General features: G+C 45.1%; 1 protein-coding gene across 1 annotated transcript in view; it reads right to left on the bottom strand.

Moving 5' to 3' along the window:
• Positions 1-17,300, bottom strand: part of LOC114645684 (ETS-related transcription factor Elf-5-like) — a 73,038-nt gene extending 55,738 nt beyond the window's left edge. The window contains exon 1 of the mRNA XM_028793508.2: positions 17,164-17,300. The gene's annotated coding sequence lies outside the window, so the exon portion shown is untranslated. The remainder of the gene's footprint in view (positions 1-17,163) is intronic.
• Positions 17,301-18,267: the final 967 nt, after the last annotated feature.

Raw genomic sequence — 18,267 nt, forward strand, 5'->3', positions numbered from 1 at the left:
GTGCTTAGTGCTGCAGAATCACAGCTCTGCGGTGTCTCGGGTTCAAATCCTGGCCTGCCAGCTGTCTCTGTGGGGTCCTGCAAGTTCTCCTTATGTCTCTCACCCCCTGAGTTTGCTTTAAACGTGACCAAGCTGTGCCGGTTTGGTTATCCCTGAGTCAGCCGGTGCACTTGCTCCAGAACTGCATTGAGTGGGCTAGAAAATGGACCGATGATCGGCAGCTGAACAGACCAGTCTGCGTCACACTTGCTGTTAACCCCATGGCGTTTTACATGGAAAATCACCTTTTGCACCAATTCTGCCACTCATGCATTTTCTGGACAACAGAATTAATGGGTTCAAGATGCTAAGCCAGCAGCACACAGTAATTTCAAATACATTCATTCCACTAACTCCTATATGAGGTTATGGGGGTGCCGGAGCCCACCCAGGCTACATAACACACCTGGGAGGAATGCCTGTCTATCACAGTGCACAACATTCATTCATTTTTACATTTCTGAACACCACTGAGTTCAAAACAGGGTCACACGGGGGGCTGGAGTCAACCCGGGCAGCATCACACCCTGGACAGGGGGGTCTGTCTTTCAGTATAAATAAAAGTGTCATGTCCAGGGTGGGCAGAGCCTGTCTCAGTTAGCACAGGGTGCAAAGGCAGGAACTAACACTGGACAGGGTCAGTGGCGTAGCTGGGTGGGGGCAAGGGGGGACATCTGTTCCCGGGCGCAGCATCCGGGGGGCGCCAAATTGATGTTACAAAATTTTAGAATGAAATGTTTTCCATTCTTAAATGCACTAAAAAGTAAATAAAAAACATACCCAACAGACAATAATTTATCCCCTCCACTACTCTAACATGCTTGACTCCCACCCAGAAACATTTTTGACGTTATTAAACTGATTTTACTGACCGTTGGAACCTCCATCGCCAGTTGTGAAAGATCTTTCAGTAAATTAAAACTTATCTTGTCCTACCTGAGATCATCCATGGCACAGGAAGGATCGTCAGCCTTGGCTTTGCTGAGTGTGGCGCGGGAGGCTACCGACACCATACATTTTGATGAACTAATCGATAAATTTGCAGCAGCAAAGGCTAGGAAAATTTTTCTTTGAAGTGAATAATTACATTTAAAGCATTATACAATCAAACTATTTTTTTTTTACTTTATACTAACTTCATTTTCAGGTTATTATATTATATCCAATGTAATGTTTAAGTTTTTCATCCATCCATCATTTTAGAATAATTATATTTTCGAACTACCATCGTTGTCTGAATTATTTTACTTCGTTCTATCTTTATAAATTTAGCGAAACCTTGAAAATATACGCATAAAAGTGCTTTAAAAAATTAAAATATTTAAAAATGTAAAACTATTTAAAATAAAAAATATGAATTTTTTTTCTTAAAATACTATTATTTTAAATACATTTTTAAAAATTTTCTTTCCCTTCCCCATTGCACTTTGGCAAACAGGAGGGGCCGCAAAATCTTCAGTTGTCCCCGGGTGCTGAAAATCCTAGCTACGCCTCAGGACAGGGTGCCAGTCCTTCACAGGGTGAACACACACACACACGCACACATATAGCGTCGCCAGTTCACCTCACCTACACGTCTTTGAACAATGGGAGGTAACCAATGCAGACATGGGGAGAACATGCAGACTCCATGCAGGGAGAACCCTGGACTCCTTACTGTGTGGCAGCAATGCTACCAATGCAACACCCAACAAACAACATGTATTAACTAATGCATTCACACATTTCTATAATTGTCGAAGACCATTCAATTCATAACACACCTGGACGAGATACCCGGCTATCACAGAGTGTGGTATTATGGGTCCACAGCTCTCCCAGCAAAGGCCAGGGGGGTATTTTTCGTACGTGGATTAGTCGTTTAGCCGGATGTAATTGTTGACGATTTGGCCTGATCCTGGATCTGTCGGTTTTTTCGAAACTCTTGCTGGATGTGTTCTCATAGTAACACATCCTAATCCTCAGACCTGCTCGGAGCAGGTTTGTTCTACGTAAACAAGGATTAGTTTACACACGTGATCAGTGACGGTGCGTGGAAGTCATTCAGTCATGGCTTCACCGTTCATGAATGAGCGACCAATTGATATCGGTACACAAATTATAAGACGAGAATTTCATATAGAGAGGGTTTTGCACGATCGGCAAGATCCTTTAATACTCCTGGAGGAAATTCTTTTTTCGAAAGATACCACTTTAGCCGAGGGGGAATATTGTACCTCAAAGATTTATTAGCACCTTATATTCGATGTCAATCTAGGCGAAGTCGGGCTCTCACAACCACACAGACAGTAGGCATTGCTTTGAGGTTTTTTGCAAGCGGCACTTTTTTATATACTGTAGGTGATGCGGAAAATCTAACTAAAAGTGCAGTTTGCCAGGCAATTCGTGAAGTCTGTTTGGCTCTGAAACATTTCCTTCGGGTTTTCATTGTGTTTCCTGGACACCTGCGTGTGCAGACAATAAAAGAGGCGTTTCATGCCATTGCAGGTAGGTAATGCACAGGCAAAAACACCCACAGTTCCATGAAGAATCTCACAATCAGCCTAACATTCTCATTACCAGGATTTCCAGATGTGATTGGGGCACATGGGACTGATCACAGTGGAGTTTGATCAAACATTATTTGGAAAATGTACCTCTAATCCTGATGAATAATCAGACACAGTGTCTTCATCAAATATTTGACCTTCGTTAATATCTCGTTGGTCAGACACAGGTTCAAGGGATATGACATTCCCTGCAACTGACCCAACAAAAAAGAGGACTATATGGAACATACCTATGGCACACATGGAGGACAAATATATGCAATGACCATCCTTTACCTGAAATGAAGTGACCACTGCATCCTGCCACTGGTTCTGAGGAGGAGCTTCCCCCTGGAATGCCCTCAGAAACAGGGCGATGGGCATTTTGCTGGAGAGCCAACTCTTCTGCAGGGGTTAGGTCTGGACCGCGTGGACCTCCACCTGTTTTTTTCCTTGTCTGCCTTCTTATTAGCTTTACAATTAATGTTTTTTATAATATATATGATTATTTACAGTATGTCAACAATTCTTTAAATAGTTATATACCAATATTTACCAGTTTGAAGTATATTCTTATACTTTATTTTAACTTGTTCCCATGTTCTCCTTGTGCTCACGTTTGATCTGGAATTATGACATATTAAATAATAATTAATTAATCTGACACATAGGAAATGAAACGCTGCATTCAGTAAGTACAATGCACACTACTTAACGTTTAATTTGTCGGCCACTTTTTGCCAGCCATCTTTTCAGGTCTGGGCTGCTTTTTCAGTGTTACCCCTTGTGCATATTAAATCTTGAAATTCTTCATGTCCTTTGAATAAAAGGTCTTGTGCCGCGTGTGTGAAAAAAAATGCACCCGTTCTTTCGTCATTTTGTTACAGCCTATCAAAGACTTGCTGATCATGTTTTCTAGACTCAATATATATGGGCTTTTCACTCAGCGCGGGCGCGCGCATTCATCTCATATGATTAGATCCAGCTCGACTAATCTAACACACGGCTGCGTTTGAAAAACCGACCTATCCCGGATGAGTGTCACCGGCATTAACTTATCCAAGATGAGGCACCTGATCTCGGATGATTTAAGCGATGTACGAAAAATACCCCCCTAGTTCGTTTTTAAATAAATAATCACCGCGCTCGCGCCTTAACGAGGGGGCGTGGTGGCGGTAGCGAGCCACAGGGTGATCTGCGGTGTGGGCGTTTCTCATCTAAGTGCGCAGGTAAGAGACTGCCCACATCCGTGATTGTTCCTGGGGCTAATGTGCTGCAGCTGCCATGTCCTCTCTGCATTTATAGAGAAGCCCGAGACGGTTAGGAGAAGGAGATATGGTGGAAGAGAAATGGAAGGATCGATAGAAAAATGTTGCTAATGGAGGCTAAATGACGAGAAAAGGCAGTCTGGGTGGGAGGATCTGGCCACCAATAGTAGAGACAGAACGAGCTGGGGCCCCGCTAAGGAGCTTTTGGCCGATGTGCTCTGGGGCTAGTCCGCCCCACTGAAGGCAAGTGAGTGGGGTGAGCAGGAGAGGTGTCCTCCCATTTGATCTGAGGAGCGACTACGGGTGCGCGAAAGATCACGGAAGGAGAACCAAACTCGACGGTCTGGCAGTGACGTCCGTTTGGAGGCCAAGATGGAGGTTGACTGTAGGAGTTCGTGGTTGTCGGGTCTCCGCCGGCTGAGAGAGCAATGGGTGAGCCGGGGAGAGAGTGATGGAGGTGGGCCGGAGAATAACAAGGGAGTGAGAGACTGCATTTTTAAAGGATTTATTTATGGATGGTTTTAACCCCACTGGACACTTGTTTTATGGATTATTTATTTATTGAGCTTTGACAGCACTTGATTTGGACACTGTTTTTTTGACGGTTTTAAATAAAAGCACTTTGCACCTTTATTTTATTACATCATCCCCTTGCTCATTGTTATTGCCTCACTGTCTAGCTCATCGGTGACATTACCGACGGTGTTGGGTTCAAGGGCTCCCTAACAGAAGAGGGGAGCATGGAGCCAAACCCGCATTGTCACACAGTACATAACATTCATTTATTTTTACGTTTCTGAACACCACTGAATTCAAAAACGGGGCTACAGGGGAGTTGGAGTCAACCCGGGCAGCATCACACATAGGGCAAGATGTCTGTCTGCATAATGTGAATAAATGAGTGCGGTTTTTCAATACTATCCATTTCAAAGCCCACCCTATTAGCATCAAACACAAAGCAGGAACAAACCCTGGATGGGATGCCTGTCCAGCACAAAACTCATTTATTCTTTCATTCATACATTTTTATATGCCATTCAATTCAAAACAATACCACAGGGGACTGGAGCCCACCCTGGCAGCAACACATGTAAAGCAGGGGCAAACCTGGTACATTTCAAAACACTAGCTAGGGCTGCAGCCCATCCTCACAGCATCAAACACAAGGCAAGAGCAAACCCTGGACTGGATGCCTATCCATCACTATAATTAATGTGAATTAACGAAGTCATCCATTCATTTGTTCATTCTAACATTCTTGAACATTATCACAGTGCGTACCATTCATTTGTTTTAACGTTTCTAAGCACCACTGAATTCGCAAGAGGGTCACAGGGGGATGGAGTCGATCCCAGCAGCATCACACATAAGGCAGGAACAAACCCTGGACAGGACACATGTCTATAGAAAATGCATAAATGAATGAGATTTATCAACACCACCCATTTCAAAACAGGGTTAGGGCTGCAGCCCATCCTGTCAGCATCACAGACAAGGCAGGACAAAACCCTAACCCTAAGCCTAACCCTGGACAGAATGCCCATATATCCCAATAAACAACATGAATTAACCAATGCATTCATACCAATCAATTCATAACACACCTAGACGAGATACCTGGCTATCACAGTGCATAACATTCATTTATTTTTACATTTCTGAACACCACTGAATTCAAAAAGATGGTCACGGAGGGGGGGCTGGAGTCAACCCGGGCAGCGTCACACATAAGGCAGGATGTCTGCCTGCATAAGGCCAAAGTCAAAGCGAACTTTATTGACATCTCAACCATATACAAGGATACAGATAGACAAAATTGCAAAGCTCAGGCTCCACAGTGTAACAACATGAAGTGCAAATAAAAAATTAAATTAAATTAAAAAAAGAATTAAAATTAAAATGAATTTTTCAATACTATCCATTTCAACTGCTGTTTGTTTCCTGCCTTGCGCCCTGTGCTGGTTGGAATTGGCTCCAGCGGACCCCCGTGACCCTGTAGTTAGGATATATCGGGTTGGATAATGGATGGATGGATGGATGGATATCCATTTCAAAGCCCACCCTATTAGCATCAAACACAAAGCAGGAACAAACCCTGGATGGGATGCCTGTCCAGCACAAAACATAACATGAATGAACTCATTTATTCTTTCATTCATACATTTTTTTACATCTATCAATTCAAAACAATATCACATGGGACTGGAGCCCACCCTGGCAGCAACACATGTAAAGCAGGGGCAAACCTGGTGTGAGGTGCCAGTCTATTACCATAAATAAAATGAAGGAATGAATGAATTTTTCAACGTCACCCATTTCAAAACATTAGCTAGGGCTGCAGCCCACCCTCACAGCATCACACACAAGGCAGGAACAAACCCTGGACAGGATGTCTGTCCATCACAATAATTAACATGAATTAATAAAAATAATATATTTTATTTATATAGCGCCTTTCTCATGATCAAAGCACTTCACAGAGTTTAAGACAGAATGGCAGGGTATACAGTATATATCCATCCATCCATCCATTTTCGACCCGCTGAATCCGAACACAGGGGTCTGCTGGAGCCAATCCCAGCCAACACAGGGCACAAGGCAGGAACCAATCCTAGGCAGGGTGCCAACCCACCGCAGGACACACACAAACACACACCGAGCACACACTAGGGCCAATTTAGAATCGCCAATCCACCTAACCTGCATGTCTTTGGACTGTGGGAGGAAACCGGAGCGCCCGGAGGAAACCCACGCAGACACGGGGAGAACATGCAAACTCCACACAGGGAGGACCCGGGAAGCGAACCCAGGTCCCCAGATCTCCCAACTGCGAGGCAGCAGCGCTACCCACTGCGCCACCGTGCCGCCCATACAGTATATAGCATTGTACAAAACTAGATTAATAAATGAAGAAGATTAAGACAGTAAATTCAGAGAAAAGCCTAACGGACAACATAATTGATGGTCTCACACACACACACACACACACACAGGTTACATGAGCATCTTGACAGAGAGGTAAACTAAGAGAGGGGTAATAAAGTCAAGTTGAGCTAAAATTAACTAAGCCATCCATTCATTTATTCATTCTAACATTCTTGAACGCTGTCACAGTGTGTACCATTCATTTGTTTTAACGTTTCTGAGCACCACTGAATTCACAAGAGGGTCACGGGGAGATGGAGTCGATCCCGGCAGCCAGAGGCGGCCTTAAGGGTGTGCGGGTAGGGGGCCTAGGGCTGGCCGGTTACGTCAAACTCTGTTACCGGTAGGTGTGGACTGTATAAACTTGTGCGCGAATTTAATAAAAATAATGTTAACATTCACCGGATTTTCTTATTACAGGATTCAGCTAAATTTTTGCAAGATATCACACGAACTTTATCAAAATATAATGATATAATCTATTTAAAAAGTGGGCCACGATCTCTTCCACTCATGGCGTCGACAGCGATACAGCTAAACCAGTAATCAAATGTTGCCATGCGTTCCTCTACCAAACACTCCCTGCACTGTTTCAACTGGGCCTACTGTAGCAAACTGAACCAAAGACTCGACTAAGAAACGATGGCGGGCTCCCTGGACACGAATGAGTCAGAAGCGACAAGCCATCAGTTCTTCCCAAGTCAAAAGAGAAGCCAACCCAGCGACTAATTATAGGGATTATACTCGAGACCCTTTTTGGGCGATGAAGGTGGACTAATGCAGCGTTTCTCAACCTTTAAGTATTTGCGACCCGAGTTTTCATAACAGTTTTAATCGCACCCCCCCCCCCCCCCCCCCAACGTTTTATTGAAAGGAGCCCACTAATACCAATTTGTTCTTTTTTAATTAATGATATATCATAGATACATATTTTATTATACCTACTTAACTTTTATTGACTTTTATCTAACTCTATATTTATTTTTCTAGTATCAGAATGTAGTTTAAGTTAATTTGTTTTGGTTTCATATTTTTGATTCTTGTTTTCTTTTTTCACATCTTCGTGCCCCCCCCCCCCCCCCCCGGGGGCCCACCCCCGCCCCACAGATTAAGAACCACTGGACTATGGAATGTTTTCAAAGACAATCACGTACCTTGAAGAGGGATTTTAAAAGGGTTCCTCTTAGAAGCATCTCAAATATATATATATATATATTCACGGCATTCGTAGTCTGTGTCACAATCTGATTGTATGGGTGGTTACCTACCAGGTAACGCTTGTGGTTGGCCAGCAAGTCTGCTAACATCTGAGAGGGAGTGCAGTAGAGTGTGTACGCCTGATGAGCCCAGAATTAGGGCGAAACATGTGTCGCGTACTCTTTGCATTATTTGACAGTAAACTATTTCAACCCTATATATATATATATATATATATATATATATACTGGAGAATATAACTTGACAAATCCACTCGAATGGGACATGTGGACCTCAAAAGCGGGGTCCCCTTAGGTGTGGATCACCCCCAGACGCTGCTCTTGCCGGCAGCATCACACATAAGGCAGGAACAAACCCTGGACATGATGCCTGTCTGCATAAAAGGAACAAATGAATGAGTTTTTTTCAACAGCACCCATTTCAAAACATGGTTAGGGCTGCAGCCCATCCTGATAGCATCACAGACAGGGCAGGAACAAACCCTGGACGGGATGCCTGTCTTTCAGTACAAATAAAATGCCATATCTGGGGTGCCTATGTCAGTTAACACAGGGTGCAAAGCAGGAACAAACCCTAACCCTAACCCTGGACAGAATGCCCGTCTGTCACAATAAACAACATGAATTAACGAATGCAGTCACACATTCAATTCATAACACACCTGGACGGGATGGCTGTCTACCACAGAGCATAACAGCCATCCATTATCCAACCTGCTGAATCTGAACACAGGGTCATGGGGGTCTGCTGGAGCCAATCCTAGCCAACACAGGGCACAAAGCAGGAACCAATCCCGGGCAGGGTGCCAACCCACCGCAGGACACACACAAACACACCCACACACCAAGCACACACTAGGGCCAATTTAGAATCGCCAATCCACCTAACCAGCATGTCTTTGGACTGTGGGAGGAAACCGGAGCGCCCGGAGGAAACCCACGCAGACACGGGGAGAACATGCAAACTCCACGCAGGGAGGACCCGGGAAGCGAACCCAGGTCCCCAGGTCTCCCAACTGCGAGACAGCAACGCTACCCACTGCACATAACATTCTTTCATTTTTACAATTCATTAACACTGTGGTGGGCTGGCGCCCTGCCCGGGGTTTGTTTCCTGCCTTGCACCCTGTGTTGGCTGGGAGACCTGACTGAAGTGTTTAATATAATGAAGGGAATTAGTCCAGTGGATCGAGACAGTGACTTTAAAATGAGTTCATCAACAACACGGGGACACAGTTGGAAACTTGTTAAGGGGAAATTTCACACAAACATTAGGAAGTTTTACTTCACACAGAGAGCCAGAGACACTTGGAATAAGTGATCAAGTAGTGTGGTGGACAGGAGGACTTTAGGGACTTTCAAAACTCAACTTGATGTGAATAGGATGGGTGTTCTTGCTGCTCTAAATGGCCTGTTCTCATCACAGTTGCTCTACTGTTCTAATCTGGCGGGTTGTCATTCAAAAAAAATTCTAAAGTTGAATTAAGTAAATGGAGGGATGGGTGTTGACCTGTGGCTCTAGCTAAGTGCATAAAATGGATGGAGAGAGAATGTAATAGACCTTGTCACACATGTGCATCTGTGGATCATCCATCTGGCTCTTCTGAGGTATGTACTTCCACCCAGGGTCGAGAAGGGGTGCTGGTGTTAAGCTTATCCTCTGTTTCTCCTTCCACAGCGCTGAGAGGACAGCCAGTGGGGGAAACTGACTCCGCCCCTTCTGATTTCCTCCCAGAAGGAGGAGTCACTCAGTATGAGAACACACCACCAGGTGGAGCTCCTTCACCGCCGTGACTGTACTGGGCTCCCCAGACAAGAGACGAGGTCCTGACAAGGACCCCGCTTTTTTTGTTTGTTAAGTGCCATCGAGTGAGGATGGCCGGTTTACACCTCAATATTTTCTCTTTTGTTGACCTGCAGTTCTTCCAATGATCACAACCTCTAATACACAAATTCATTTGTTTTTGTTTTTTTTTTTTGTTTGCAAGCCATAATATTCCATCCGTTCATTTACTAAACGTCTTTACTCCAATTTTAGGATCGGACAGAGATGGAGCTGCAACAGGCACTAGACAGGAGTGAATCCTGGACGAGATGTCTGAGAGTCACCAGGCTCCCTAGGGATGGCACATGGCTTACAACTTTTGGGAGGTGGGAGGAAAAAACTGACAGAGAGTCATCAGGCTCTGATTTAAACTGAGCATTAGGGGGAAGTAGCACTACTCACTGGGCCACCACGTTGACCCACTACTGGCTGTCCATTTTATGAACCTAAATATTCAGGTAAAGGCCTGTGAGACGCCAGGTTGGACATAATGGGTCCAAAGGGTAGGAATTGGCCCAGGATAACATACCAGTAGCCCATGCTAGTATACAGATGATAGTGTGGTATAGTGGTTAAGGCTTTGGACTTTAAACTCTGCCATTGCTCATTCAAATCCCACTGCTGACACCAACTGACCCTGAACAAGTCACTTCACCTGCCTTTGCTCCAATTGGAAAACCAAAAGAAATGCAAGCAACTGAATCTTTCAAATATTATGAGTCACTTTGGATAAATCTATCCAATATAATCAATCCATTTTTTCTTCCATTAAAGGGTGGTGGAGAACCAGGACATCCTGAGCACGAGGCAGGAACCAAACCTGGAGAGGATGCCACTTAGACCCCCCCCCCCCCCCATTGGGTATTGTAATGTGTCTTTAAAACTCCTGGGGATGGCACATGCTATTAATGGCACTATATAAAGTAAAGACTGTCTGCATTTAGGGTCCGTGTCTGGGCCTTTTCTTCTCACTTTTGTCACCAGTATCATCAATACATCTCTTTATACTGGCCTGGTCCCGTCCAGCTTAAAGATTGCTGTTGTTACCCCTTAGCACTGCCGCATAATCCATTGTCTGCTTTATATTTTGTCTCTTTGTCATCCTCGGTGTAATCCCCGTCGCTGCCTAAGCCCCTATAATAAGGTGGTGGGCGAGGGATCAAACAGACACATTCGGGCAGACGGCTGTAAGGAGGACCTTTGCAGGGTGTGGTCTGTTGCCATAGCTTCCGGGAGGCGGTTGCCATGGAAAGAGGTTGCTAATGTACAATGCTTAACGTAGTCTACCCACGGCCACTCACTCAAGGATCAGAGTCCATTACTAATTTTGGAAGCGGCCATCTTTAATACTTTGTCACCTGACACGCTCTGGGATAGAAGCAGATGGGACAATGGTGAGGAATTAACTTGGGTGAATTAAATCTTTGCTCATCTAGGAGAAACTCTGGGAAAAAGAAAGAGAAAAAAGGGACTACGATTATCAGAAGTGATAGCACGGCTTGGACTTTGTGGGTTGTGTGTGTTGAAGGCTTTTTTTGTTATTTGGTTATTTGGTCCTGGATGTGACGTTAAACCACATCTGGCACCGCAGGCGGTCCTCCAACTCTCAGGGAAGTCTTGGTGACATGATTGGCACTCCAGCCACTGTAAAAGCTTCACGCAGCTCTGAGACGACAGACAGGACTTCTTTCTGCTCTTGGCGGGAGTCGCTCATAGGAAGGCTACTTGCATCATGAAGGGGGCGGGGGAAATGCTCTCAGGAGCTCCACCCCCAGAAGAGTCGAAACCATCAGAGAGCCAATGGGGTCAGGCCAGCAGCACTTGGGACCCAGTTTGAGGCAGCCCCATCCGGGTAGGCACATGGAAGGTCTTGTCTGTCCGGCATGATGATCGTCTTCCTCTACTGTCGGTGGAGCTTCATTAACTCCTCATTTCAGTGGCGGCACTCTCTGAGGTGCACAGACCTGGGACTGGCCAGATCTTTGTAGGTGGGTACACCTTTTACTGGAATTGTCGCTCTGATGGCTGTCACAGTCAGTAGATGTTGCTGCAGTGGATCGGCTCCTTCTGATTATGTCCAATGTCACTCCTTTCAACGAGCATATTATGAGGCTCCCTGTGTGCCTTGTCTATTGTCTCAGTGTATGTTCTGAACGCGGTGAGTGATGTCTGCCTAGTGGGGGGCTGGGTGGTCTCGTGGCCTTGGAACCCCTGCAGATTTTGTTTTTTTCTCCAACCTTCTGGAATTTTACTTTTTGTTTTTTTCTGCCCTCCCTAGCCATAGGACCTTACTTTATTCTTTGTTAATTAGTATTGCCAAATTTTGATATTTTTAGTCTTTTTTTCGTTTCTTCATCTTGTAAAGCACTTTGAGTTCCATCATTTGTATGAAAACGTGCAATGGAAATAAATGTGGTTGTTGTTGTCAGTGAGAGAGATGTTTAATTTGCATCGTCACTTGGTGATTGATGGGTGCCTGTAAGGTGACACTCCTCTGGTCATGGACCACTGGCACTGACAGGGCTGGCTATGAGGATTGTGTTGGTCCCCATGTGTCTGGTGACCATGGTGAAAGTGGCTCTGTGTTCCTTTGCAAAAGGTCAGGGGCTGCCGATCACAGGATCCTGGTTCCAGTGCCCTGAGCTGCATTGTTGGATGGGTAAGGGGGTAAGGTCCTTGCTAGGGTCGTCCTCAGTAGGATCCGTGATCACTTGCTCACCTACCAGTGACTGGAGCAGTCTGGTTTTACGCCTAAGAAGTCTACCATCGACCGCATCCTGGCACTGAGATTCTCATGAAGCACAATTTTGGCAAAGTTTCTTTGCAGCTTTTATTGATTTTTGTAAAGCGTTCGACTCAGTTGATCAAGCTGCCTTGTGGGACATCCTGAGAGTTAGCAGGATCCCCCTGAAGTTGCTGGATATCATGGCTGGCCTGTACACTGGTACTGTGCAGAGTGGAGGCAGGACCTCTGTATTTGTCCCAGTTGATTCTGGGTTCTTCAGCGGTGTGTTCTGCTCCTGCTCTGTTCAATGCTTGTATGGACTGGGTTTTGAGCAAGGTCGTGGGGTCCAGTGGCTGTGGGGCATCTGTCGGTGAAGAAAGATTCATGGATCTTGACTTTGCTGACGATGCTGTGATCTTTGTGGAGTCAATGGCTCTGATCGGGGCACTCGAGACACTGAGGGAGGAGTCTGAGTGTCTGGGCTTGCGAGTGTCCTGATAAAAACCAAAATCAGGGCCTTTAATGACCTTTTGGGCACGGCCATCAGCAGTGTGTCTGTCTGCGGAGAGAGTGTCGACCTCATCGAGAGGTTTACTTACCTCGGCAGTGACATTCATGTGACTCTGGTGACTCTTCCTATGAAGTCAGTAGACGGATTGAGAGAGCATGGGGGGCCATGAGGTCGCTCGAAAGGGGTGTGTGGCGCTCTCAGTATCAATGTAAAAGGACGAAGGTCCAAGTCTTTAGAGTCCTGGTGCTTTCTGCTTGCGAGACATGGACGCTATCCAGTGACCTGAGATGAAGACTGCACTCCTTCAGTGCTGTGTCTCTACAGAGAGTCCTTGGGTACAGCTGGTTTGACTTTGTGTTGCTCATGGAGTCCCAAATGAAGCACATGACCTGCATTGTGAGGGAGCGTCAGTTACACCACTACGACCATGTGGCGCGATTCCCAGAGGGTGATCCGGCTCACAGTTGAGGACCCGAGTGGCTGGACCAGGCCAAAGGGACACCCACGTAAAAATTGGCTGTGACAGATAGAGGGTCATTTCTGGAGGGTGGGACTGGACGCCTCGAGGGGGTTGCCAACCAGGACCCTGAGGTGTTTCATCGTGTGGTGGGTGTGGCAACCTGCTGTACCAGTGCAGGCTCCCCAACCTGACCTGACCTGATATTGACCTGTATATAATAATAATAATAATAATAATTCATTACATTTATATAGCGCTTTTCTCAGTACTCAAAGCGCTATCCACACAGGAAGGAACCGGGAAGCGAACCCACAATCTTCCACAGTCTCCTTACTGCAAAGCAGCAGCACTATCACTGCGCCACCTGTGAGGATATGTTGTTGTGCGTGTGTGTGTGTATGGAGGGGTGGTGGTGGGGGGTACGTTAACAGATCCAGTTGTTGCCGTTTGTGTATGTGTAGTTTAATGAGATTCATTTAATACTGTTATTTACGCCTTGTCTGTTTAGGGTTGTCTGTTCGTCGCCAGAGTGAAAAAGAGAGCAGGAAAGATGGCAGGTGACTCCGCCTACCCCTCAGCTGACCCCGCCCACCCAGCAGCCATCTGTTCATTAAAAGGCCATCACATGGGAGGTATTGCAACCCCAATTACACACCATCTCCGCAGCTTCTTTCCTCAGGTTATTCAGATCCTAAATAAACTTACTTAGGGTTACTCCTGATTTCTAAACTTATAACTGGTAACTGTACTGTTTTCTTATTCATAAATACTTCACGCTTGCTCAACTTGGACTATTTGACATCTCTATTATTTTGTGTACTTTTTCTATTTCTCTGAGTTAACTGTTTAAGTTTGTAATTGTTTTGTTTGTTGTATTTGTAAAGTGGTCTGTATAGTGTCAGGTTAATGATGGGTTGAAATTGTGTTGTCTTATATCTCATGTTTTGCACCTAAACAGAGTCAATCCTGCTGTGTTTCACACGCTGGCAATAAAGTGATTCGGATTGAGATTCTGATAATCCACCTGCAGCTAAGCATATTCAGGCCCGACCAGTACTTGGATGGGAGACCAACCAGTAGAAGTTTGGATTGCTGCTGGAAGAGGTGTTGGTGAGGCCAGCATGGGGCGCTTACCCTGTGTTCTGAATGTGGACCCCAATGCCCCAGTGCAGTGATGGAGACGCTGTGCTGTAAAAATGGTGCCGTCCTTCAGGTGAGACATAAAACCGAGGTCCTGACCCTCTGAGGTAATAAAAGATCCCAGGGTGTCTTTTATAGAGAGTAGGGTGAATCCCGATGTCTCAAATTAATTGCCCACCACTGTGGTCCCCTAATCGTTCCCTGTCTCTGACTATCTAACTAACTATAACAGGGACACTGTGAATGTAAAAATGGTGCCGTGTTTCAGATGAGACGTAAAACTGAGGTCCTGACTCTCTGTGGTCATAAAAGATCCCTGGGCGTTTTTTATAAAGAGTAGGGTGAATCCGATGTCTCAAATTAATTGCCCACCATTGTGGTCCCCTAATCGTTCCCTGTCTCTGACTATCTAACTAACTATAACAGGGACACTGTGAATGTAAAAATGGTGCCGTGTTTCAGATGAGACGTAAAACTGAGGTCCTGACTCTCTGTGGTCATAAAAGATCCCTGGGGCGTCTTTAGTAAAGAGTAGGGTGAATCCGATGTCTTAAATTAATTGCCCACCACTGTGGTCCCCTAATCGTTCCCTGTCTCTGACTATCTAACTAACTATAACAGGGACACTGTGAATGTAAAAATGGTGCCGTCCTTCAGATGAGACATAAAACTGAGGTCCTGACTCTCTGTGGTCACAAAAGATTCCTGGGCGTCTTTTATAAAGAGTAGGGTGAATCCGATGTCTCAAATTAATTGCCCACCATTGTGGTCCCCTAATCGTTCCCTGTCTCTAACTGTGTAACTAACTATAACAGGGACACTATGAATGTAAAAATGGTGCCGTCCTTCAGATGAGACGTAAAACTGAGGTCCTGACTCTCTGTGGTCATAAAAGATCCCCTGGGTATCCTTTGTAAAAGAGCAGGGTGTTTCCTGATTTCAAGACTAAATTGCCCACCATAACCTGTTCATTCTGGCTCCCTATTCATCCCCTGATTCTAACTGGCTAACTGTCCCTCACCCTTTCACCACCTGGTGAGTGTGATGGAGCAAAATGGCTGCCGTCGCATCATCTAGGTGAGTGCTACACATTGGTGGTGCTTGAAGTGGCTCCCCACTCGCTGTGTAAAATGTAAAGAAATATTATTATCCTTTAACACAGCTGGTGCCCTCACCCGGGCAGTGCTGGGTACCCTTGCTAGTCCACAATAATGCAAGTCCTGGGTACATGACAAGTGCCTGATCCACTTAAAGTGCTGTTGTATAAAATAAAGACAAAGTTTAGCGGTGCCAGCGAATACCATGCAGTGTGGCACAGTGGTTAAGGCTTTGGACTTCAAACCCTGAGGTTGTGAGTTTAAACCCTGGAACTGTGTGACCATCTCTTCACCTGCCTGTGCTGGAATTGGAGAAACAAACTAATTCCGCGTTTCTCAACCTTTAAGTATTTGTGAGTTTTCATAACAGTTTTAATCGCGCGCCCCCCCCCCCCCCCCCCCTTACATTTTTTTTTTGAAAGGAGCCCACTAATACCAATTTGTTCTTTTTTAATTAATGATACATCACAGATGCATATTTTATTATACATACTTAACTTTTATCGACATTTATCTAACTCTATGTTTATTTTTCTACTGTCAGAATGTAGTTTAAGTTAATTTGTTTTGGTTTCAATAGATGTATTTTTCATATTTTTGATTCTTGTTTTCTTTTTTTCACATCTTCGCGCCCCCCTTTTTGTTACTTCGCGCCCCCCTAGGGTTGAGAACCACTGAACTAAACTGAACCAGTGGTATTTCAAATGTTGTAAGTCGCCATAGATAGATAACAATCTTTGGCCAAAAATCACAGTACTGTACATGGATTATCCTACACAAACACTCATCGAGAGAACTTTTTTTGTCCCCAGAGGGAAATTCGGCTTTTTACAGAAGCTCTTTAAATAAATACATGCATAAATAGGAAGGTAAGTAAATACAGTATCTAATCACCCACACTATGGTCGGACACAACCGGATGGCTAAAAATATTGCAAGTAGCGGGCTGTTAATCAAACCCACGTCCTTAGCGTTGTGCGGCCACCGTCCAGCGGATGAATTAAAGTGAAATCCACCACAAACACTTGGAGGGGTGACACGGTGTCACAGTGACAGCGCATCCCAGGAGCTTTAATGTTCTCTCCGTGTGTGCGTGAGATTTTTTTTTTTTTTGGGTGTTCCCGTTTCCTTCCACAGGCAAAAGACATGCAGGTTAAGAGGTGCGTGTTTGTTGTGGTGTTGTGTCCAGAGTTTGCTCCTGCCTTGCGCCCTATGCTAGGTGGGATAGACACTAACAACCCCCGTGACCCCGTTCAGGGCAAAGCGGGTTGGCCAATGACACTTCCAAAACGGACGAAAAACTCCCGCCGCAGAGTCAAAAGTACTTAAAAGTGAAAACAGTTGCCGATGCGCGTCTTTCTTTTTCCACGTGCGCGCACGTGTGAGCGCCTCGTGAAGGCGCTATGCGTACAACAAGAGATTACTTACTTGGGTGTCGCAGTTGTCCTCACCAGCCCGTCCAGATGTCTGTCCGTGCTTCAGCTGCCGTGCCCCCCTGAGGAAAAATGTCGCTTTCTTTTAGTGCGAATGACAGAAAGGCAAGGCAGGGCAGGGCGTACGGGGCGGGGCCACCACCTTTCACCCCGCCCACCGGCAGGCTGCGCTCCAGCCTTCTGAGTCTTTCACTTTCCCATTTGAAGGAGCTGACGCGCACTCGTAAACAGTCACGAACGGAAATCCAGAATGCCGCCTGGAAGGTGACCGGAAAGCCTGCTCGAATCCTGGAAATTGTGATGGGCACATCAAGACAAGCTCGCCAGTCCCATCATTCACCCAGTTCCTCATCTAATAACATCGACATCCTACTGCCAGCCGCACGACCTGGGCACTTGTCTGCTTCTCTCAGGCGTGCGAAATACACTCTTAATAGATAGATAGATAGATAGATAGATAGATAGATAGATAGATACTTTATTAATCCCAAGGGGAAATTCACATTTAATAATAATAATAATAATAATAATAATGCAAGTTCGTAAATGGCACTATACTGGGTTCGTGGGGTTCTCCATAGAACCATCGCTTGATAACAACCACTTTCCCGCTATTTATATGAAATTGGCTCTTTGGGCTTTGTAAAGGTTCCTAATATATGGAAAAGTAAGAAATCTTACATGTGTAGTGCGCTAGCTATCAGAATACAACCGAAAGCGTGAAATTTACCAGTGTGATTCCTTTAAAAGCCAGGAACCCAGTGGTATTTTATAAATCTGCTATTATTTGTATATGATCTAAATAAATGGTATATTTTTCTGGAACCCCCATTTGGATGATTCTTTAGGAAACTAAAAATTGTTCTCCTATGCCATTCCTCTAAAGAACATCTTTGTTTTTTAAGGACCGTACTTTACATTCATGTACATTCATTTGCCACAAATCTGCTCAAATCCGAATTCTGCCCGGGTCCCTTTTTCATGATTCCACCGACTGCAGATTAGCTACCAAGTGTGGGCAATCTTCACCAGCTTGTTCTTTATTCTGTATTCCTATCCAGATATTTACAAATATTAAAAATAGCAGTGATCACTTAGG

This window comes from Erpetoichthys calabaricus, chromosome 2 (genome assembly GCF_900747795.2).
Source record: "Erpetoichthys calabaricus chromosome 2, fErpCal1.3, whole genome shotgun sequence".
Taxonomy (NCBI): Eukaryota; Metazoa; Chordata; class Cladistia; order Polypteriformes; family Polypteridae; genus Erpetoichthys; species Erpetoichthys calabaricus.